Source organism: Nomascus leucogenys, chromosome 20, assembly GCF_006542625.1.
Source record: "Nomascus leucogenys isolate Asia chromosome 20, Asia_NLE_v1, whole genome shotgun sequence".
Lineage (NCBI taxonomy): Eukaryota > Metazoa > Chordata > Mammalia > Primates > Hylobatidae > Nomascus > Nomascus leucogenys.
The window spans coordinates 55,522,837-55,549,001 of record NC_044400.1 but is presented as its reverse complement, the minus strand read 5'-3'; the positions used below and the strand labels follow the sequence as shown (position 1 = coordinate 55,549,001).

General features: G+C 36.6%; 1 pseudogene; it reads right to left on the bottom strand.

Annotated features, from left to right (window-relative positions):
- Positions 1 to 584: 584 nt before the first annotated feature.
- The window catches only part of LOC100587469, a 48,066-nt pseudogene continuing 22,485 nt past the window's right edge, over positions 585 to 26,165 (bottom strand).

Genomic DNA, 26,165 nt, shown 5'->3' with positions numbered 1-26,165 from the left:
TTTCTGACATTGCAAAGCTCGATAGTTGCAGGGGCCCTAGGAGAATGTGACTTTCTCCAAAGGGCTACCATACCATCATATCTCCTCTGAACTTGTCGCACATGTGTAAAGCTACTTGCTTAGAGGTACTGCTCACAAGGGGGAATTTGTCATCTCGTTACAAACTCCACTTTCCATTACTGGGTCTCTGTCTTGCTCTCTGAAGATGCGTAGGTAGGGGAGGTGGAGGGGGAGTGGGGAAATGCAGCCAGAGCCGGGGCAGCAGGCACTACAAACAGCACTAGTCTTTGGGGAAAAAAACACATGGTGCTTGCAGCAGTGGCTTATGTGGTCTAACTGTCTGCACTATGGCTGTCAGTCCACTGAATGGGCTGGGAGGTATCCGGGATTTGGTTTCTGTTATTGGAAGATAGCTCTGATGGGTCATGAATAGATTAGGCCCAATCCAGTTCAGGCCACGTCTAAAACTTATATTTTATGTGAACTCAAAAAATAAAACACACTTCTACCTCCATCTCATCCCCATCCCTGACTATATTCAGGGAAAAACTCCCCCAGGAATGGCCAGCCAGGCCTGCAGCAGATTAGATCTTTTCCCAGTACCGCTCAGTGTGTGGAATTTCAGCCACCACTTCAGATTCAATTCCATAGTGACCTTGATCTCTGAGGATTTTAAATAAGTTATTGTCACAGATAATGGCCTTCAGCTCCATCCATGTCCCTGCAAAGAACATTACCTTGTCCACTTTTATAGCTGTATGGTATTCCATGGTGTATATGTACCACATTTTGTTTATCCAGTCTATCATTGATAGACATATAAGTGGAAGTTAAATGATGAGAACACATGGACACATAGAGGGGAAAAACACACACTGGGGCCTGTTGCAGGGAGGAGAGTGGGAGGAGGGAGGAAATCAGGAAAAATAACTAATGAGTATCAGGCTTAATATCTGAGTGATGCAATAATCGGCACAACAAACTCCCATGACCCAAGTGTACCTATGTAACAAACCTGCACATGTACCCCTGAACTTAAAATAAAAGTTAAAAACTAAGGAAGCCATTATTACCCCAGTCCCTATTCCAGGATTTGCAACCAGCCAGTAGGACATGCTGTTCTCTACTTTGCAGCCCAGGATGCAGATGGCATGGCCTCCATCATCTCTCCAGTGACCCCTTGGTATTCTTTGAACTTGTACAGCAGGAAGTCCAAATACACAGAGAAGGCTTCCTCCACTGGGTCATTTTTGTAGATCTTGGCCATAATGTCCTTTGTGCTATCAGAGATACCATAAGAACTCTTTGTCGGTCTGGCCAGGCTTGCAGGTCATGCTGCACTTGGGGGAGCCTCCCTTCCACACGTATGGAGCCATGGATGTGGTGCTCACAGGGAAGGAGGGATGGGAAAAGTCTGCAACCTATATGAGAGTCATAGAAGCCACCAGAAACCAGGCATTTTCTTGTCCAAAAGTTCCAACCTTCACTGGGATAACCACCATTGCAGCCGTCCCCACACAAACAGGTGAGCTTGTCCTCCGCGGACACCTCCACATGATTCCTTCCTTGAGCTCCTCCCACATTGGGGTGGATGCAGATCCAGTCAGAGATGGCTTCCAAAGCCCCCAAAGCCCAGCAAAAGCCATAGGAGACCTGGTCCCTGATCTCTCTGAGGTCAGTCTGGCCACTGTTCCTATGGATCAAAGCTTTCAGGCAGATTTATGTCCTAGCAAACTTAACTCTCTGGGGTAGCTTGGATCTGCCCAGGAGGGTACCACACGGCCTCCTCAGGTAGCTCATTCCATTTTGTGGAAGTTGTGCCTGGCCTGTTGCGTGGTGTTTGGTTTGTTGGTATAGTTGACTAGTTCTTTGGACAGGAGGTGCAAATAAGTTCTGCTTCCTGCACTAGCCAGCACCAGCAGGCAGCAGCAGGAGGCCAAGAGCCGCCTCAAGTCTGAAGATGGATCTTGGATCCACCTTTCTGAGTTCATAGATTCATCAAGATGAATGCACCTCAGCTACATTCTCCTCTGACAGGAGGTACTGCGGGATCAGTTTTTCCAGGATACCAAACGGTGCTAGGTCTTCCTTTGAACCCAACAGTGTTTGTTTTTTAGTGGGTGTGGGGGTCTCTGTTAGGTCAGGTAGAGGAATGTGAGGCTTGGGCTATAGACGTTGTCCCAGCACAAGCCTGTTAACTTCCTCAGTCAGTGCAGAAGCCCAGGTGCAGGGCGTGTTCTCCTTCTCCACATGCCCCATCTAACCGCCCATTTTTTATTTATTTCTCTGCCAGTTTATTATGGGTACATAGAAATGCTACTAATTTTTGTATGTTGGTTTTGTATCCTGTAATTTTAATAAATTTATTAATTGATCTAATAGTTTTATGGTGGAGTCTTTAGGTTTTTCTAGATGGAAGATCATGTCATCAGCAAAGAGGGGCAATTTGACTTCATCTTTTCCAATTTGGATGCCATATATATATACATATATATATATGTATGTGTGTATATATATATATATATATATATATATATATAGTATGTGTATGTGTGTGTGTGTGTGTGTGTGTGTGTATATTTTTTCCTCCTGCATGGTTGCTGTGCTCTGGCTAGGCCTTCCAGTACTATGTTGAATAGGAGTGATGAAAGCGGGCATTCTTATTTCATCTCTTAGAGAAAAGGCTTTCAACTTTTCCCCATTCAGTTTGATGTCAGCTGTGGTTTTGTCATACATGGTCTTTATTGGATTGAGGTATGTATCTTTAATACCTAGTTTGTTGAGGGTTTTTATCATAAAATGATGTTGAATTTTATCAAGTGCTTTCTCTGCATCTATTGAGATTATTCTATGTCTTTTGTTCTTCATTCTGTTGATGTGACATATCATATTTATTGATTGAGGTAAGTTGAATCATCTTTGCCTCCCTGGGATAAATCCCACATTATGATGGTACAGTATTTTTTTCATGTGCTATTGTATTCTGTTTGCTAGTATTTCACTCTGTAAAGCAAACATTGCCCCAATACTAAACCCAGACAAGGATACAATAAAAATAACGAAAAAAAAAAAAACCTACAGGCAAGAAAATATCCTGACAAACTTAGGTGCAAAAATGTTCAACAAAATACTAGCAAACAGAATACAATAGCACATGAAAAAAATACTATAACATCATTTTGTTTTTGCTGTATTTTATAGGTTTTGTATGTTGTGTTTTGATTTTCATTTGTTTCAAGACATTTTTTTTCTTATTCTTCTTAATTTCTTCCTTGACCAAATTGCCATTCAGGAGCATGTTGTCTAATTTCCATGCATTTGTACAACTTCCCAAGTTCTTTTTATTGATTTATAGTTTTATTCCATTGTAGTTTGAGAAGGCACTTGATATGATTTTAAGTTTTAAAAATATTTTAAGAACTATTTTCTGTCCTAACATGTTATCTATCTTGGAGAGTGTTCCATGTGCTGATTATGAGAATGTGTATTCTGTAGCTATTGAATAAAATGTTCTGTAAAAGTCTTTTAGGTCCATTTGGTTTAGTGTGTAGTTTAATTCTCACATTTCTTTATTAATTTTCTCTCTAGATGGTCTGTCTAATGCTGAAAATGGAGTGCTGAAGTCCCCAACTATTATCATATTGGAGTCTATGTCTCTCTTTGGATCTAATAATATTTCCTTTATTTATCTGGGTGCTCCTTTGCTGCGTGCATAGATTTTCAGAATGGTCATATCTCTTGCTGAGCTGATCCTTTTATCATCACGTAATATCATCCTTTTCTCATTTTACTGTTTTTGATGTCAAGTCTGTTTTATTTGATATAACTACTCCGGCTCACTTTGAGTTTCCATTAATATGGAATTTTTAAAATATCCCTTTATTTTCAGTCAATGTATATCTTTAAAAGTGATATGAGTTTCTTATAGGCAGCATATAATCCTGTCATTGATATGGTATGGCTCTGTGTCCCCACCCCAATTTCATCTTGAATTTTAATCCCCACATGTCAAGGGAGGAGCCTGGAGGGAGGTGATTGAATGAGGGAGGCAGTTTTCTGCATACTCTTATCATGATAGTGAGTGAGTTCTCACAAGAGCTGATGGTTTTATAAGTGTTGGGCAGTTCCTCCTTCACATGCTCTCTCTCTCTCCTGCTGCCTTATGAAGAAGGTGCCTGCTTCCCCTTCCACCATGATTGTAAGTTCCCTGAGGCTTTTCCAGCCATGCAGAATTCTTTCCTTTATAAATTACCCAGTCTCTGGGAAGTTCTATACAGCAGCGTGAAAACGGAAAAATACAATCATTTTTTATCCATTCAGCCAGTCTATTTCTGTTAATCAGAAGTTTCATTCATTTATATTCAAGATTGTTATTAATATGTGATTGGCATTGGGTGCCAGGATAGTGTATTTCTCTCATTGTATTAATTAATTTCTGGTTGTTTTGTATATATTTTTTCTTCTCTTTCTCTCTTATTGTTTATCATTGTTGTTTAGTGGTTTTCTGTAGTGGCAATATTTCAGTCTTTTCTCTTATTTGTTTGTCTGTTTTCTCTACCAGTTGATTTTACATTTGTGTGTGTTTTCATGATGATAGGCGTCAATCTTTTGCTTCCAGGTATAGGACTCCCTTAAGCACTTATTGTAGTGCTGGTGTAATGGTGATGAATTCTTGGCACTTTTGCTTTTCCAGGAAAGACTTTATTTCTCCTTCATTTATGAAGGATAACTTTCCAGGTAGAATGTCCTTGGCTGACAGTTTTGTTTTGTTTCTTACATCTCTTATATCATCTCATTCTCTCCCAGTCTGTAAAATCTCTGCTGAGAAATCTGCTGTTAGTCTGATGGAGGATTTCTTCTTCATAAGTGACTAGATACTTTCTCCTGCTGTTTGTAGAAATTTCTCTTTGTCTTTCATATTTGACAGTTTGACTATAATGTGCAATGGAGAAAACTTTTGTGAATTTTATCTATTTGGCTATCATTTAGCCTCCTACATCTGATATCTAACTATCTTGCTAGACTTGGGAAGTTTTTATCTCTTATTTCATTAAATTGGTTTTCTAACAGTTTTGTTTACTCTTCACCTTCTGGGACTCTGAATATTTGAATATTTTGCCGCTTTATGGTGTCCTACATGTAAATACTCTTCGCTCATTCTCTTTTATTCTTTTGTCTTTACTTTCACCTGAGTGGGTTGTTTCAAAAGAACTGTTTTCACATTCTCTATGATTCTTTTTTCTGCTTAGTCTATTGTTGATGCTTTTGAATGCATTTTGTATTTTGTTTAATTAATTCTCCAGTTCTATATTTTTAAAAGATATCTATCTCTTTGGTAAATCTCTTGTTCATATCCTGATTTTTTTATAGTTTATTTGTATTGCTTTTAAGCATTCTTCTGTATCTCACTCTGCTTCTTTAACACCAATATTTCTGATTCTTTTTCCAGGATTTTATAAATTTCTTTTTGATTGGGATCTGTTGGTGGAGAATTATTGTGTTCCTCTAGAAATTACATACCTCCTGTTTTTTCATGTTTCCTGTATACTCACATTGATATCTCTGCATCTGGTTTATCAGTCTTTTGTTCCAATATTTTTTTCTGAATTTGCTTTTGTATGGGAGGACTTTTTCCTGAAGATGAGTCTATGGTGTTGGTTGGGTAGAGAATGTTGGCTTTGATTCTGGGCGTACTTTGTAATGCAGTCTCTGTATGATTTCTTTGGCTGTAAACAGCATCATATGATGTCTGTGAGTTACTTGGTGGCTTAAGGTTGGTTGGTGTTAGTAGAGGCTGTGATGAAGTTGCTGGGAACTAGGATGCCACGTGGGCCAGTTTTGGGACCCCAGTGGTGGCAGCCATGTGCATGCCTGTCTTTGGGTGTCAGGGTGGTGTATGCTGGCACTTGTGTTAGCAGGTCCAGATAGGCCAATTCTAGGGCAACGAAGTGGCTTGCTCAATTGCCAGGAATAACAGTGGTGGGCCAAGCACCCGAAAGGGTTCTTGGGTCCCTGGGAAGCAGGTGTGGTGTGGGCAATGGCAGTAGCAGTGTTGGGACAACCCTCTGGGACCCAAATTGTCCACGCTGGTGTTGGTGATGGTTGTGACAGGCAGGGAAGGCCAGTCCTTAGACCTACTGGTGGTCCATGCAGGTGAGTACCAGATGTGGTGGTAGCAACTGTTTGGGTAAACCCAACTCCATTCACTGGAAGGAGTATCCAGGTGCTAAGAGTGTATTAGGCTGTTGGTCTCTAGGCCCCCAGCTGTCTTGCTCATGCATTGTGAGGGAGGAGCTAGACAGCTAGATTGAGTGGATCTCTCCTCACCCCTCCCTCCCCACTTCCTAGTGGTGTATGCAGGAGCTGGCTGTAGTAGGCAGGGGCAGAGAAATATCCAGGCCCTTTGGCAGAATGAGCAGTAGCAACACTGAAGCTCTGCCACTGGGGAATGCAGGGTTGCTTTAAACTATAGGCAGTGGTTTGGTGTGGGGAGAGGGCACATTCTTTGCTTATACTTGAGCTCTCAGTAGCCCACAGTGGTGGCAGCAGCTGTAGGCGTAGAATTTGTCCTAGAGCATACGAAAATCTTTGGCTGCTTCTCTGTTAGGAGAGGCAGGGTCGCTGCCAGTGGTTCCCACCTCACCCCTTGCTGTTGCAGCTGTGGACAGGGAATGTCAGTGAGGCTCCAGAAATGTGGAAGTGCTGGGACTGTTGGGCCCCAAGGTAGGATGCAGTCTTGACTCACTACAACCTCTGCCTCCCGGGTTCAAGCAATTCTCCTGCCTCAGCCTCCCGAGTAGCTGGGATTACAGGCACACGCCATTATGCGCAGCTAACTTTTTGTATTTTTTTTAGTAGAGACAGGGTTTCACCATGCTAGCCAGGTCTTGAACTTCTGACCTCGTGATCTGCCTGCCTCGGCCTCCCAAAGTCCTGGGATTACAGGCGTGAGCCACCATGCCCAGCTCATGCTGTAGCTTCTTAAGGCTCAGGGGTTTGTCAGGGGTTTGTTGGACCTGTTGTGAGCGCTCTCTGGGGCAGTGTCATTTATGGTCTCCAGGCAACTCCCTATGTTAATCTCAGGTCTCTTGAGGGTCCAGGGCCTCTCTCATTGCTGGAATTGCAGGAGTCCACAGTGAGAATTTGGACCACTGGGGCCTCTCCCTTACCATTTTTCTGCATTCTCTAAAGCAGAGAACCTCTGAACCTGGAACACCTAAACTCTCCAGGATCTCAGCCAATCCCGGCCTTGCAGGATGCCTTGCTTCCCTCTCCTTCTCTGCTTTTGGTATTTCCTGTCACTTCTATGTTAAATTCTAATGTTCTGTGATAAATGATCTATTCAAAGTAAAATTATCTACTCATTATTTTGGTTCTTTATAGAAGAAGGGAGTATTGGATACAGCTAGTCAGTCACCTTGAGGCTCTCCCACCTATAAAACATAGTTAATAAAGGTAAATCAAACAAAAAGAGGAAAAATCTAAACAACACAAAAGCAGACACTAAAGTAAAGGGGAAAATACTAAATCATCATCGTCATCATGAAATGAAGCAAAACAATCACAAAACTACTTAGAACAGAAATAAGATGGTCAAAATTTATCAGTTATCAAAATAAATGATAATATACATATATGTTAAAGGTAAAAAGGATCATCAGAGTTAATGAATAAACCATATATATACTATTTCAAGACAGATATAAAAACCTAGAAGCACAGAAAGGTTGAACATGTTTTTTAAAAAAGGAAAAAAAAAAAACATGCCACCTTTCTCAGTCTTTGCAGACATGTCCCATGCTAGGGAACTTCTTTACTAAGTAATAGGACATGTTCTGAAACTTTGGAGCAGCTCATGAAAAAAACTTAAGGTCTTCTCAGTTCTTTTCTGAACAATTTGTCTTGTCTGGACATACATGTGGCTTTTCTAATACCTTGTACATATGGTTGCTTTTAATTATCTTGGAACTCCCAAAGAGCCTCATCTGTGCCACTCCTTGTGGCTTTAGATGGTCTAATGTGTATCTCCACCAATGATACCTTTTCCTGCGTATCTGTGGATCTGCTTTTCCCTGTAGCTTTTATGAACAAATCCCATTGCATTCAACCACTTTCTGCTACCTGACCTCTGAGAGAGGCAAAACATAGACCAGTCCTTTAAGCATCCCCAAGACAGATGAGAACTTTGCCAATAATGTCCCCTGTGCTGCCTCCAGTTCAAAGATGGGAACGGGGAACTGGGCTTCTGTGTCTTCCAGACAAAGACCACGCTGTATAGAGAAAGGGGTAGGGCAAAAGTGAGCGAAAATACTGTAAATTTCCCTTCTATTTTGAATGTGGCTTTCTCTTCATTGGCCATTCCCTTGGTTACTGTGTATTTCTGACTGTTTTCCAGAGCTCCCACTGGGTGGCTTTACTATGAATCTTTCTTTTTTTTTATACTTTAAGTTCTAGAGTACATGTGCACAACATACAGGTTTGTTACATATGTATACATGTGCCATGTTGGTGTGCTGCACCCATTAACTGTTCATTTACATTAGGTATATCTCCTAATACTATCCCTCCCCCTCCCCCCACCCCATGACAGGCCCCCGTGTGTGATGTTCCCCACTCTGTGTCCTAGTGTTCTCATTGTTCAGTTCTCACCTATGAGTGAGAACATGCGGTGTTTGGTTTTCTGTCCTTGCGATAGTTTGCTCAGAATGATGGTTTCCAGATTCATCAGTGTCCCTACAAAGGACATGAACTCATCCTTTTTTATGGCTGCATAGTATTCCATGGTGTATATGTGCCACATTTTCTTAATCCAGTCTATCATGCTATGGATCTTGTACTGTCTTCCAGAGTTCCCATAAGGGAGCTCCTACAAGCCAGCTGGCTCATATATTAGCCAGCTTTTGCTTGCTGTTTGATTTCTCTGTTGAGGGGAAAGGGCTTGGAGCTTTCTGGTTTGCCATTTTTAATCTGATCCTTCTAACATATAAGTTTTATAAGTTAAGGGAATTGGATTGTTTTATCACCACTGTACACTCAGTCCCTGGAGTAATGTCTGTAAATAGTGGACATGATATAACTATTAATTGAGCACATTCTCAACTTTCTGCCTTATATCTAATCATAACATCAACTTATTTTATTTACTTTTAATAAACAATTTAAAAAATAACTATCTAATCTATTCTGTCATTAGTTATTCCTATGAATCAGAAGTTATATATATTTTGATATTGATGGTGTTAAGAGAAATATTTATAAGAAGAGAGTACCACAGCAATAAGCATGGATTGTGCCTTAAAGAATTATGTATAGCATAAAAATTGGTTATATTTTGTTCTGTAAGAGGTGGAAAGCTATCAAATGTTTTTAACCAAAATAATGACATGCTCACACTGCTGGTAGCTGTTGATTGGCATTACCAGGAAAGTATTAAAAATATCAATTTACTCAGAATTTCTGCAGGTATAATATATATGTTACCCATATATCCAGGGAATCTAATAATAAATTTACTTTAGAAAAAAATGTTTCTGCAAGAAGAATTTTAGTTGTACAAAACAAGAGGATTTGAGCTTAATTACAATATGCTTCCAAAGATTCAGAAAAAACAAATAAACTTGATACTCATCTGCTAACTCCAGCTTTCTTATTATTAATATTTGCATGGAATATTTTGCCTAATCTTTCAACTTACTGTGTCTTGTATTTAAATTATTTGCATTCCTTCAAATATTTCTGGGCTTTGTTCTGGAATGTAGTTGAGTTACTTAAAAGCAATTTGAACCTTTCAAGGCATATTTTTAAAATAATTTCAAATTTCATTATAGTTTCAGTGGGTACACGTGCAGGTTTGTTACACGGGTATATTGTGTGATGCTGAGGTTTGGGGCATGGATCTAGTCACGTAGGTAGTGAGCACAGTGTCCAATAGACAGTTTTTCAGCCCATGCCCTCCTTTTTTCCTCCCCGCTCTAGTAGTCCATAGTATCTACTGTTCCCATATTTATGTTCATGTGTACTCAATGTTTAGTTCTCACTTACAAGTGAGAACATGGAGTATTTGGTTTTCTGTTGCTGCATTAATCCATTTAAAATTATGGCCTCCAGCTGCATTCATGTTGCTATGAAGGACATGAATTTGCAAAGGATATGATCAGACACTTCTCAAAAGAAGACATACAAGCAGCCAACAAACACATGAAAACAATGCTCATTATCAGTAATCATCAGAGAAATGCAAATCAAAACCACAGTAAGATACCATCTTGTACCAGTCCAGACACATTTTTAACCTTTTTTTAGGGGAGTTCAGGATAGCTTTTCATCTAGAGCTCACATGGCCCCATTAGAGAATCATTAATATTTTGTAGACTCGAGTTGAAACCTTGTGTATTAAGAGCTCTTTTCATTTTGGCTGGCGGGAATGTGAATGATCTTTGATCCTGTATAATTTACAGGGATTATTCTACTTGATATATAAATTCCAGGGATTGTTCTATGTCAAATCTACTCAGCTGTAGATTTGAGGGAAACACTGCATGTCTCCACAGTTCTCTCTTTGCCTCCCACTGTTTGGTCTCTGGCCTGTGAATTCTAGCCCTCTTGATTTCCCTGAGCTCTGAAGTTTCTCAACTAAGAAATACAGCCAGCCTCTATTTAAGTTTCCTTGTATTTTTTTCCTAGAAATTGCCTTTGGTCGGTAAGATGGAGTGATCATATGGTTCCACTTGTGTGTAATTTTTCTCTCAGTTCTCAATGCCATGCCTTGTGTGTGATCCAAAATATGAGAATATTTACTTCATGTATTTTATGTATTTTTTTAATTCTTTAAGGTGGAAGAGTAAACTCAGTCTCTGACACTTTATCATGGTAAGAGGTGATAAGTTCAGGAAAACTTATAATTGGTAAACGGTATATGGGAAAGATAGAGACTGATTTGAAAATGTTTAAGAAGAAAAATCTATAAAAATCAATTGTTTAATCTGATATAAGTTGTGAGAGTGGGAAAACAACCTAGAACAACCAACTTGTTACACTTTTCATAGTCAATATTTCTTGTCCCTTTCTTTAACTCTATTTCCTATTGCCCAGTAGTCTATTTATTCTCTAGCTTTTATTTGACATGGATGTATAAATGCACTCCACTAATTATTTATTTTACATGTAAGTCTGCCCTCCAACATACACCTCTAGGCCACAATTATATCTAATCAACCTTTGAATATATTTTGATATATTAATATTATAGGCTATTTTCACTGTATATTGTAATAGGAAAAATATCCACTGAGACAGCATATTGAACATATTAATGAACCAGGACATTTTATGTGATAGAAAAATCTCCTACTGTTCTCTATCATTTTCAATATATATATTTGAGAATAAATTTATACTGTTGAGGTGAATTCTGAATATACAAAATAGTCACTTATTGATTTGGGTATGAAACTGTTATTTGGAATCAAATGTTGAGACTTACTGATATTGAAATAAGGAGGACCTTATCTTGTTCTACAAATAAAAGTTAAAATTTAAAAGATGCCTTCTATCTATTTAAATAATTGCATTTTTGGATGCCACTATAGGGATACAAAGGAAGCAGAAATAGAAACACATAGAGGAAAAATAATTTTTAATAGATTTATAAAACATTTTTCTCAGTATAAAAATCTTCCTGAAACTGGAATAATACTTTCCCAAATTCTATTCTCCAGGGATGAAATAAATTCCAAGTGGGACTAAGATATGAAAATACAGTGGTGAATGGTTATTTATTATGAATCAACAAATGTTGATTTGTATTTGTAACAGAAGTTGTTTGTTTTCAAATTTAATTAATCTTAGAAAATTAGTGTCTGATTTTATACTGTACTCTAAATTCATATTTAAATCTTATTCTTCATAAAGAATGATTAGGTAGGGAACAAATATGAGCTTTGCCTCCCAACTTGAAATTCTTGATCTTTTCATGCATATATTAAAAAAAATGTTAAGTTTTTGTATCAGGTTAACAAATAGATGGAATGGCATCTTATTCAGTGATAATATGTGAGTGTTTTATTGCTAAGGAAATGGAATGCTACCCTGGTTGCCTTCCAAAACCCCAAATTTGGGAGCACTTACTATGTCCAGTACTGACAAGGTAGAAAATAAGAACACTTGGACTTAGAAACAAGGAAAAAGTAAAAATAAAAATAAAAATAAACTCTCATACTGGTATAGTACTCTAATGAGCTGCAGAACTCCATGCTGACTTCAGATGCCACCAGAATTAGAAACTAGATATTGCTTACCTCTGTTTAAAAAAAAAAAATAGCTGAAGACTGACTGCAACTAAACATGCTTGACTTTCAAACTTCTCTGTAATAAATAGAAAAAGTATCAATTATGCATAACTAGGTAATACAATAATGATTTTGAGATAGGGCTTGCTCAGGTCAGCATTTTCTGAATTGATTATATTATTTACATTTTTGGATAAATTTTCATTGCCATATAAATTATCAAAGTAAACAACATACAAAAGGTTTCTAAACTTAAAGATAATAAACTGTTAGAACTCGAAGAACTAGCACACTGCTCATTCACTACAATTTTTATGTGAAAAACATGTATGTGAAAACATAAATTGAATATAGATTACTTACATGTGAATAGAGAGAATTGTTACAGATTGCATGTATGTGTTCTTCCACATTTAATATGTTGAAATCCTAACCCTCAGTGGAATGGAATTAGGATGGAGATCTTTTGGGAGATAACTAGGTCATGAGGGTGGAGACTTTACAATGAGATTAGTGCCCTTATAAAAAAACTATTAGAGCAAGTAAAGGAGTACTTGTTTCTGATTTCTTCTCTCCATCCTATGAAGATACAATGAGTATCTGCAGAGAAAGAACAGAGCCCTCACCTGACACTGAGTGTGCCAACACTTTGATCTTGAACTTCCCAGCTCCCAATGCTGTGAGAAATAAATCTTTGTGAAGTCACACATGGCAGCCCAAACAGCTGAGTACAATAATTATTGATTTTGAGATAAACGTGTATGTCTATATATGTCTGTCTGTATGTATATAAATGTGTTTATGTATTGATATCACACATTTATTCACACTATGACTTGGATACCCAGCAACCATATAGCTTTTTTATTTTGTCTGTAACTATTATAGACGCCCTTACCTTCCATATATAGAATGAATAATCTCACAATCTCATCAACTAACATTAGGCTGGCAATAATAACATAAATAGTCACTTTAAGTAATGTTCAGCCTCTCTAAGTAAAAATGCTTGATCTTTAATAGTTTTCCTCATGTCCTGCACCTATCTAAGATAGTTCTTTTGCATCTAGTGTTTGGGTGAGGCTCTGTAACTTGGTATTTGAGAAGACTGCTTAGATTCTCTGTGGCGTTTTCTTGTTCAGCTAATCTTTAAGGTAACATTCCTTATTCAGCAGCTCACTATATGTTTTTCTAGCATTTGGTGATGTAGTTAGGAGGTGATATGATCATGTGTTGTGTAGATTTGTCAGAGCCCATGGTTTCTAGTTCACCCACTCTCATTTACGAGGTAGTCGGCTTCAAGGACTCTATTATATCTGCTAGTGATTCACATTGGTGCAGAAGGTAGCTCAGGAAAACTGAGTATCTCTGTGACCACGCTGAACTTTCCAGCTTATTTGGAATGACCTTGTACTGGTCCATCCAGAGAAACGTTCATCCCAGTTACAACACAATCCACAGCTGCACATTTTTATCAAGATAAATTCTACTGAGCGAGCGCGGTGGCTCACGCCTGTAACGCCAACACTTTGGAAGGCCGAGGCAGGCGGATCACGAAGTCAGGAGATTATGACCATCCTGGCTAACACGGTGAAATCCCGTCTCTACTAAAAATACAAAAAAAATTAGCCAGGCGTGGTGGCGGGCGCCTGTAGTCCCAGCTACTCCGGAGGCTGAGGCAGGAGCATAGCGTGAACCCGAGAGGCAGATCTTGCAGTGAGCCGAGATCGCTCCACTGCACTCCAGCCTGGGCGACAGAGTGACACTCTGTCTCAGAAAAGTAATTATAATAATAAATAAAAATATTATGTTTTTGCATAAATTTTTACTGCCATCAATTATCACTTTACTCTGATTTAATAATTTAATATCTTTAATGATTAAATTTAGAATTTGACAGTTGTACTATTTTAAAGTTTCATAATACTCCCCTCTTTCTAATTATTAAATATACAATGGAATATACATTAAACTTTCCAGATAATGTAATGTGTGAAACTTTTAGCACTGTTCCTATAATGTAATGCCTCATAACATAAAGCAACAGTAGTCATAGTCTACACTAGGGAGAAAATTCTATTATTACAGTTGTACTCATTTTCTAGTGTTCTGTAACAAATTACTGCAACTTAGAACCATAACATAATACCCATCTATCATCTCACAGTACTGTAGGTCCAGGCACGGCATGGTTCATTCCTTTCATCAGAGTTTCAAAAGGCTAGAATCAATGTGGCAGAGGGCCTATGTTCTCATCTGCAGCTCAGGGTCTACTTCCAAGTTCACATAGTTTGGTAGGTTCCAGTTCTTTGCAATTGTAAGATTGAAGTTTCTGCAGTTGTAAGACAGTTTTCAACTGTCAGTCAGAGGATGTTCTGATCTTCTTGAAGTTGCCTATGTCCTTTATCATATGACCTTCTTCATCTTCAAAGCCAGTCTAGGAAAACACCCTTCATGTTGATCATCTTTCATGCTTCAAATCTCTTTGCTAAGCAGAGCTCAGTCAATTTTAAGGACACACCTGATTAGGTCAGGTCCACTCAAGAGAATCTTCTTTCCTTAAGTCAACTGTGTTAAAATAACCTAATCAAAGGGCTGACTATGCCATTATATATAGTTCATAACCACACTCAAGATACAATGGTAACTGAGGGTCATTATAGAATTTTACTCTGATAGTCAATCATCATGACCTTTAATATGTTTAAACAAAAGTTAAAAGAATTTAGGAAATATATTTTCCTCTCTTAAGAATGGCTGTTTTTCCAATCTATAATCTTGTTGCCTGATCTTATTTTTAATATCAGAAGCTGAATATTAGTAACTTTATTTTTTTTTCTGATATAGTGTTTGTACTTGCTTTTGTCTTTAACTTCTTCTCTCCCAAAATATCTACATGAGTTACTCCCTCACTTGATTCTGGTATCTCATCAATTTCCATCTTATCAGAAATATTCTTTTTCATCTCCTAATATTAACAGCATCATGAACTCAATTCTATATTTCTAACTTTCAAAAAATATATACCGTTTACATGTTATATAATTTATTTCATATGTATTTGTTTATATCCTGTGTTTCCTATTGAGAGAAAATGACTTGTTTGTTTAATTGCTTAGTATCTCAAGTGTGGAAAAGTTTCTGGCACATAATAAGGTACAATAAACACCTATTCTTCCTGTTGCTTTATGATGTCATGTATTAGAATTAAAACACTTTCTATTTTTTTCTTCACATGGTTGAAGATTGTGCTTACTTTTTCAAAAAGCAATGTTGTGATTTTTACAACACTAAAACCAATGTTTAAGAAACAGAAAAATGTATGTCTTTCTTTAGCAACCAACAAGAAATTTTAGACAATTGATAAAATGAGAAATAAGACTATTTACCAAAAAGATGATAGTTATCTTCTTAAAACAGCTTTGCTAATTAGTTTGTAGAATATAACTCAATCATTTCATTGATTTCCCCACCTTCATAATTATATTAACTATTTTGCATTTATGAAATGGAACAAATTATGTGTGTGTTTTTTAATGAAACATAATTACTTAAATAATTAAACAATTCATTATTTAATAATGTTAAATCTTTGAAATCTATTGACAATACACAAAAGAAATTAAAGGCAGGTATGGCATTTTCATTTAGAAAATATAGCGCAACTTTGAATAAAACTCCTTTCTTAGGAAAATTGAGAACACCATAATTATGTTGCAAAATAATTAAATGAAGCAAAGAGATTTAGGTACTAGTTAATTCCTTTAGAAACCAGGTTTGTTTATAAAACAATCTATTACACATTTATAACCCAATCCCCACCCCAAAGTGCTCTTTGTATATTGCCAGATAATGGTTTTCTTCCTGAACATTTTACCATGCCTTTTATAATCATTTATATATTAATGTAATAACGCATTTTAAAAATATAAAGAAGATTTAAACAATGAGTAATGGATTACCAATCCTCTTTAGAAATTTAGCACACATTTAGTCTTGGTAACTTATCATGGTTTTCCTAAAAGTGAAATGGGTGGGAAGTGCATTATCAGTACCAAAATATGTATTAGTGTATTAATTAGGATTAAGAGAGGTAGAAAGAGAGGGGAAGAGTAAAACAGAGAGGTGAAGAGAGAAAGAGGTTTTTAGGAATTGGCTTAGATGATTATGGTGACTTGGTAAGTTCAAAATCTGCAGATCAAGTAAGGAAGCTGGAGACTCAGAGAAAAGTTCCAGTTTGCAGCCAAAGGAAGTCTACTGGGAGAAATCCTTCTTCTTCAGGGAAGGTCATTCTTTGTACTGTTAGGAACTTCAACTGATTAGCTGAGGCTCACTCAAAGAAGAGAGTACCAAAACAGCTTTACTAAAAGTCCATCAATATAAATATCAACCTCATCCCCAAAACATCTTCACAGAATTATCCAGAATAATGTTGGGCCAAATATCTGTATTGTGGCCCAACCAAGTTGACATGTAAAATTAACTGTCACAGGGATCATCAAATATTAATAAAGGAATTGTTGTCAAAGTAGTTAAGCATGTACAGGCAGTTAGTGGAGAAGCTGTGTTTAGAACCCAAGCCAGCTGGTCTTTCTTCCCCCAGGAGAGCTGAATTTCACTACACCTTCCTCCTCCTAAACATGGCATAGATATTACATTTTAAAAATAATGTGGAAATCTATGATTTCTTATTTAGTGAGTTCTGAACTATGTATCTAAAATGACATAAAATGTGAATATACATAATCAAAGGAAAAGTGGCACAAGAACACCTATAATATTCAACAGGTGGCAGAAGAGCTCATGGAAGTTAGATTTTACACGTAGCTGAACTCTCTGAGTATGGAATTTCCAAGGTAAATGCATCTTCTAGCTTAATTTAGTATGAGGGGTTGATGTGGAGGTCAAGTAGAACTCTTGGATATTATCATGCCAATTTCTTCATCCCATTATTTTAATTACTAAAATCAGGAACTGTAATTCTCAGATAATCCCACAGAATGAATACATGATTGATTCACACTGAATGTTGTAACATGTTCAGTTAGATATGTATACAAGACAGAAGAATGTAAAAATAACAGCACTGGAGGCCAGGCGTGGTGGCTCACACCTGTAATCCCAGCACTTTGGGAGCCTGAGGTGGGTAGATTGACTGAGGCCAGGAGTTCGAGACCAGCCTGGCTAACATGGTGAAACCCTGTCTCTCCTAAAAATACAAAAATTAGCCAGATGTGGTGGCCCATGCCTGTAGTCCTAGCTACTCACGATGCTGAGGCAGGAGAATCACTGGAACCTGGGAGGTGGAGGTTGCAGTGAGATGAGATCATACCACTGCACTCCAGCCTGGGCAACAGACCAAGACTCCATCTCTGAAAAATAATAATAATAATAGCACTGGAGCCGTTAGTATGTTGATGTTACTTAAAATGCTGAGTGCACAATATTATCTAAAATAGATTATACAATGACAAGAAAATTAAGATGAGAAATAATGTATGTGTAAAACCAATATTTAAGGAACTGATGGAAACCACTGATCAGGAAAGGAATCTGTAGAAAAAGGATGTATTCTTCATTGTAGAATATTTTAAAAGGTAATTAGAAAGACAAAAATAAGAAGTGGGAGAAAGCTTAGGGTAATTTTGGTCAGAAAGAAAATTAGTTTTAAAAAGAAGTAAAAGTTAGGTGAGTATTAAATCTTCTCTATTTTTGCTAGAATTAATTAAATGTATTAAGACAGTTAATTCAGGAGAGGAACAAAAATTGTATGAGAAAGATATAGCAAAGTTTTTATATATGTTTCATAACAAGAATGAAGTAAATCAGTAATGTATTTTTAGTAGAATTAAGAATGAACTGACAACCAAAACTCCCAGCTGCCTCATTTGGGAGATCTCCACTTTACTTTATAGATGTTGTAATGAGAACATGCTACATGCAAATGAATAAAACATTAATTCCTGAGAAAGCAGCACCTTATGGAATCTTCTGGTGCTCAGTCTGCAGTAATCACTAAATGAGATCATGAGGATTTGGACTGAGGTGGTAATGGAAAGAGCGTGCAAGCTTGCAAATCTTCAGGTTCTACTGATTCATTATGTATTATCTCTGGCTTGTTCATAGTCAGTGTTAAGAAAGTAAATATTTATAAATCTGAATTTCCTCACCTACATCTTCCAATTCCATTGTTCCATGGAAGAAAACCTACAAACTGGGGATGAAAAAGTTACCTACTGAAAGCTTTTACGCATTAGCCTTGGTTGCAACCATTTAGCATTTTACAGCCTGGATATGTTTCCTTAGATTATGCTGCCAACAAGCAGCTCACATCTCTAAGTAAAAGGGGAGCCAAAACAGGAAGGAAAAAGAGAAAATATCCACAAAAAGCAACTAAAGAAATCACCTGAGGAGAAATAGGACAGTAGAATCATGGGGAAATATTTGAGAGGGGTTTAAAAAGAGAGTGAACAACAGAGCCAACTGCAACAGAGAAAAACATCAAAATGTGCTGTGGATGTAGGGATATGGCCATTACCATTGAATACTTTCAGTTCCAAGAAGAGAATTGAGGGACAGGGACTATCAGGCCATCGAAACCACATTGTGACCCAAAACTAGGATTAAGAAGTACATGTGCATAAACAAACCAACAAAAAAGCACAGTAAATTAGAACCACTCTCAGCCAGGCGCAGTGCTTCACACCTATAATCCCAGCACTTACTGAGGCATAAGCAGGTGGATCACTTGAGGTTAGGAGCTTGGGGCCAGCCTTGCTTGTCAACATGGTGAAACCCTGTCTCTACTAAAAATGCAAATTAGCCAGGCGTGATGATGTGCCCCTGTAATCCTGGCTACTGGGGAGGCTGAGGTGGGAGGATCACTTGAACCCGGGAGGCAGAGGCTGCAGTGAGTCAAGATCGTGCCACCACACTTCAGCCTAGGTAACAGAGTGAGATCACGTCTAAGAAACACAAGTGAGGACAAAAACAAAAGGGCAATAGAAATTCACAAGAGGTACTGGTTTGGAATTAGGTCCTTGTTTAACACTGTTATTTGGTATCTTGACATTTGTTTTGAAAGCACGTACCCAGAGAGTCTATAGGCTCACACCTAATCAATGCTACAATTCAAAGTGATTCAAATGCATAATTAAAAAGGATAATTCCATATAGAATAGTTTCTATTTTCCAACATCATACATTTATTTGTTAATTTTTGCTACTTATGGAAGTAGCATGAGTTAACTTAGAAAAATAGGAAACATAGAAAACCATAAAGGAAAAACCACTGTCAGAAGTCCAAATGAGAATAACGTTTATTACCATTATATTTCCCTTAGTTTTTATTATAATTACTTTGGCTATAGGTGTAAAATTATATGAATGTTGGCATATAATTTGCTAAAACTTTAGACTATAGTCTACACACAGTGATGCATAATGCTATTTTACTTGCAATCATACTGTGGGCTCTTTTACCGCAATAGTAAATTTTTAATGGCTACACAATTATAGTCTATTGCATTGCTCTCCTAAAATAGTACTTTAAAATTGTCTTCGTTTTGGTCATTTGGGTTTTTAAGATTTTATTTTTACCTAACTTTGTAATAAACATCAATGTTTACACATACATCATAGTTCCAATTTCTGGTTATCATTTTATATTAAAATCCTAGAACTAAATTATGAAGTCAAGATTAGTAAAAATTTAAGCTTTTGATAGATTTCTATTTCTCAAACCAGTTGTAGTTATTTTTACCTTTGCTATTATATAAGTTCATTTTTTTCTATATCCAGAAACAATACATATTATTGTGATTTAACTGTAAATCTTGGGGATACCAGGTTCAAAATAGTAATTTTTTTTTCTATTTACAGGTCTTAATTACGATTTGAATGTTTATATTTATTTATTTGTGATTTCATATAATAATTTTTTTGCGTAACTTTTGGTTCTGTGAAAGCAAAAACCTTCCTCATTTTTTCACCATTGGATCACCACTCAATTAAATTTTTATATTTGACTATATTAATATATTAACACATTGTCTTTAAACTATGCATTAACTGATCCCTTCTCTGTCAGCAGTCAATTTTATTGTGGCTTCTTATGTATAAACGTTTACATTTTTGTAGTTTGTCTCTTTCTTTGCTATATTCGTGTTTTTCTTAAAAGCCTTTCAGATAAGTATTGGTTTCTGTTTTATTACTTTTCTTTAGATTTTAAATTAAACTTCATCAAAGTCATATTTTGTTATATGGTCTGAAGAAAGGTTTCTGCTTTACTTTTTCTCAACTATTTTACCATAAATTTATTCTCTTTAGTGATTTTTCTGTAAAAACATTATTTTTGCAAGAAAATGTTCGTTACTATTATTACAGTGAGTTAAATGAGTACTCTTCAGTGGTTTCTATATTTTTTGATTTTATTACTAAGAGCCCTTAAATTATTCCTTTATGAGCTCAGCCGTGAGAATAACGCTTGTTGTAGTGATGGGAACATGGAGTGTGTCTGAGTCATTGTTAGTGAGAGCTTTGCTCTGCTTGAAGTAACTTTTCATCTAGATATGAAGCAAAGATGCAATTGAAAATTATCTTTTGGTTGTGAAAATGCATAAATGTTTTAAAAGTTATACTATTGAGTGTTTCAGAAATACACTCAAAAATTGCATCTTCTTTTCTTTTGTAATAGATTAAGTGAATAAAATAAGGAAATGTCAGAAAATGACTAAGGACTTGTTTCTTATTGCTTCAGAACAAATAGAGGAAACACTGCCATGATAAACAGAACAAAAACAATTTGAAACTGTTTACTGCCAATAAAATTTAAAAATTCCCAAATCAGAAAGAGTCTGAAAAAGAGTTTGAACTCCATGATATTAGCAGTTAAAACTAATGACAACAATAAATTACTAGTCATCCATTATTTATCAGGCACTTAACTCTCACCAAAATCCTACGATATTATTATCCTTCTCTGCCATAGGGAACTAAACCTCAGAGAGTTGAAGTACCTTGTCCAGGGGATAGGGATAATGGCAGAAACAGCTCTTTTCAAATCCAAGTGTTTTAAGAATCTCAACTGATGACCTTAATCATCCCTTACGCTGAGTCACTCGTGTTAAAACTCATTAGGGATAAAGAACATTTAATCAAGAGACAGCTCTCCATTAATTTTAGCTAACACTTTTATAAATAGTATCAGGTGTTATCCAGAAATTGATTTCTTGCAGGTTTGCTCATTTTAAACATTCCGAAGATTTTTAGAGCTCCATATTCCTATAACAAAATGGTATTTGGTTAAGTTAGAATCTCTACACACTCACACACAAGCACACATACACTGAAAGGCAGCAATTAATCCCCATTATTTGTGTAATTGTATACTTTAAAACACAAAGCAAATGATTTAGTAGAGTCAAGGGAGTAATAGTAATAATTATGCTGGGACAGCAATCCTGAACCAAGACTGTCTAGCGCAAAATGGGATATGTGATCACTCTACCACACTCACAACTATCTCTTAAAAAGAAGACAGATAATCCTACAATTTTCAGTTTATATGTACCTAAGGAATAGATATGCTAGGCCAGAAACTAGAAATCAGGCTTTCTGAACCTACAATAAAGCAGAAGGTGGAGGCCATGCAGGAAGCAGGTTTTCTGCAGGTGGAGGCAGATTTTTAATCAAATGATGATAATACCATGAAAAAAAGTTCAATGTATGTGGGATAAAGTAAAGAGGAAAATTGTTATCTAAATAAATATTTATATCCATAAAAATAAAAGATGAAGGAAAGTGAATTAAATATCTAGCTGAAAATGTTGGAAAAATAAAGCAAGTACAAAAGAAAACCAATAAATAATTAGAATAAATTTATGCATTACAAAACAGAACTATGTAAAAACAGATAAATAAATAAGCAATGCTTGAAGAAAAAAATTGGCAAACCACTTCCAGTAAGCATCTTCTAAAATGCGCCCCCATGGTCTTCAGCTCCTGACACTCATACCCTTTTACAAATTCCTGTCTCTTCAGTGTGGGCTAGATTTAGTGACTCACTTCTAATGAACGTAGCAGAGATGATAAGATACCACTTTGGGAGTTAAGTTTGAGCATTATGACGGCTTACATTTTGGGAATACTCTCTCATGCTCTCTTGGATCCCTTGTTCTGAAGGAAGCCAGCTGTCACTTTGTAAGCTGTCCTATGGAGAAGTCCACATGACAACAAACAGGGAAATCTCCAGCCACCATCCAGGGAAAAACTGAATCCTGCCAACAGCCATATGATGAGCTTAGAATTGTAGTTTCTGTAGTCAAGCCTTTTGCTAAGATCATAAACCTTTGCAGTACCCTCATTGCAACCTCATGGGACACCTTTCTGTCAGAAGCTCCCATGCTTGTGATTTCTGATCAGAAAAATTTTAAAGTGATAAATGTTTGCTGTTTTAAGCCACCAAGTTTTGTCTTATAGTTAACATACAATACATAATTAATACACTACTGAGGTAATAGAAACTTTTTAAAGAGTGAAAATAAATTTTAAAAATATACATAGTATGAAATGTCAAGGGGATTATAACTAAAGGAGATAAATTTTTAAAAAGAACATTATAATAAGACTGGTGGGGGGGAGAATGAAATACAATTCTGAATGAATATTTGATTCCCAAGTTTAAAAGAAAACTTACTATTAAAGACAGATACTAGGCTTCATCACCAGAACTCAATGATCAAGCCTGGTGTTACCGATGGTGGGACAAGCTCACACATACTTCTTAATATGTTGCAACCAAAAGTAAAGCACCAATGAAGAAGCAGTTTGCCACATGTGCTTTACATGTGTCTCAGAAAACCTTTAGAGCAAATTCCATATGATATAGAGAGAAGAATGGCACAAACTTCTCTTCTGCCCGCCCCAGCCAGCGATAAAACCACTTTGTATCCACAGAGTAAATGTATAATTGCAATGTCCTTTGGTATATTTCTGCTAGTTGAGTTGAAATTCACAAACTGGAGACTGAAAATTTTTGCATTAATTTTTTTCATGACACCCTAAAGAAGATAAAATTAACAATTTTTCTACCGACGTACCTTCTCAGTTTCCATTTACCTTCTTTGGCAACACTGCAATCTACATACTAGTACAACATTTTGCCTTAGGTCACTTCTTTACAGGGTGATATTTGACTTCGTTTCAAAATTTGGTGAATTTAGGGCTAGATTTGGGGCAATGTTATCTTTTCTATTAGTTTTTAGTTCTTCAAATCCTGGCACTGAACCAATACATCTTCTGAAATCGTGAAGAAAGTCACAATTTCCAGTGAGATACAACTCAGCTGGTAATCCCTGAAAGATTTTTCATTTCATCCAGAACTTCATAATCTCTTCTGCACCGATAGAATTTATAAAGTTGAGAAGTTTTTTTTTTAACCTTTTAGACTATAATTCAATTAAAATTTTGGTATTTCTATTTGTAAAGTAATTTGTGTATTATATTTTTAAAGATTCTCTGACCACCTTTTAGGGGCTTGTGAGGAGCACAAATGTATAATGCCTGACAGTATGTTTAGAAGAATCAACACAGGGAAATAGGGACAGTTTTTGGTAGCAGGCATACTGCCTCATGGAAAGAAGAACTGGCCTATGAGAAAACTTAGCTCCTTCCCTAAAAGCAGCATCCACATCTTTTGTTAAGATGAGGCCTGGTACTTGAGTCCAGTTGATTAAGAGAACATAATCCAGTGTAATATTATGGGAGAGGAACTTCCTTTCCTTTGCCTCAGGATTCCACATGGAAGGAATTTCATCATTAATTATACAATTAGACTGCTTTCGCCTCCTTACCGACTTCAGGGAAAAGTGGGTGACCTAACAGCGAAGTCTTAGAGTAATTTCTAGATGTACCTGGCTTGAGCCTTTCCTTTTTCCTTTACCTTTGATATTACAATAGCTTTCTTGCATAGAGTAAGCATCTATTCTTCTGTCTTACAGATATTCTCAGTTTTTTTTTTTTACATTACCTGATAAGATAACCTCTATTGTCCAGCTCAGCTTGTGACAGGCTGGATACGCCTCTTTCTGGGATGCAATATTAGCAAACCATATTATGTGTCATCCAAGTCAGGTATGTCTGTATAGCTTTGCTGGGGCAAAAAGGCCATCATTGAATTATCATCTGCTGACTCAAGTAAACTGTCAGTTGTTTCTAAATTGAATGAGGAAGAGGATTATAGAGAGATCATACTAACGTAATTACAAGCTTATAATGTTTCAATATTTTAGTTTAATATTCCTGGAAAGAAAGTATTCCCTTCCCATAAGAGTTCAAGATAATCCAATGTGAAGTACAAAATAATATTAAAATTTATATTATTTTATCTAAAGTATGATAAATAAACATTATTGTATTAGTAATTAACATATGCAAGGGCAATTTTACATTTCTGTATACAAGAAATATTTAATGAGCAACTACATAGGCCAGGCACAATACAGATTCTAGAGAGCCAGTGATGATAGAAAGAGGCAAAGACACAACATATAATAGATCTGCTTTATGTCGATGGTTTATAAAACAAGCACTCAAACAAATAAACATGTAACTTAAGATAGCGATAAGAATAATGAGAAACTCTAAGGCAGAGTCAGATGCCTGCAGAACATGATGTAGATGTGTTGAGATAATACTATCTTTTTTTTTTCCTCTCTTTTTTTTTTTGAGACTTTATTGCCCAGGCTGGGGTGCAGTGGTACGATCTTGCCTCACTGCAACATCCGCCTCCCGGGTTCAAGAGATTCTCCTTCTTCAGCCTCTCGAGTAGCTGGGATTACAGAAACCTGCCACCATGCCCAGCTATTTTTTTTGTATTTTTAGTAGAGACAGGGTTTCACATGTTGGCCAGCCTAGTCTCTTACTCTTGACCTCAGATGATCAACCCACCTTGGCCTCCCAAAGTGTTGGGATTACAGGCTTGAGCCAATGTGTCCAGCCAATACTATCTTATTTACGGTGGACCAAATGTACTATTTTAACAGAGATCAAAAGAAAGTAAAGGAGTGACCTATGAGAAAAGGCTCTATGACATAAATGTCATGAAAGAAAAATGCCAAGATATACAAATAGCGCATGGGAGAGTGAATTATGAGGAGGAAATGGGAAGGAGAAAAGCCAGATCATCAAGAACTTTTTTGCCCCAGCAATTTGGATATTAGTCAAAGTGTGATAGGCCATTGGAGAATTTTGAGCAGGTGAGGTAATGGCACAATCTGATTTACCTTTTAAATGGTTTACCTGGCTCCTGTCTAGAAAAAAATAAAAATGCATCAGTAGAGGTACTTCCCTACTTTTTAAAAAATACAAACACATTAAAAAATGTTTGAAGGCCATTGATCCTTAACAGTAATGTTACAATTTTCTACATCTACTCTTAAGGAAACAGAATAAGCAAAGATATTTTAATGATATTATAAAATTCATATAGGAAATAATATTGTTTAATAGAAATACCATAAGCTTTAGAGTTAGACAAACTTAGAAATGAATTCCAACTTGGTCTCTGCCTAAGGTCGATGTAGCAGTCTGTGACCTTAAGTAAGGTATGTGAGTTATTAGAGTCTATATTTTATTGTCTGCCAAATTAGAATAATAATTATCATCTTGATTGTTTCTGTATGGGTTAGAGCTATGCTCATTGCATTCAATCCAGGGCAGAAAATCCATAATGTTGCTCCTCATTATTACTTATGGCTAGATATGTTGGACAGCAAGAAGGGATATAGCAACAAACCATGAACTTAAGTTTGTATACCTCTGTTGAGAATACCCAGACCTTCTATATTTTCCAACTGGTTAATGTAGGAGGGAGAGAGG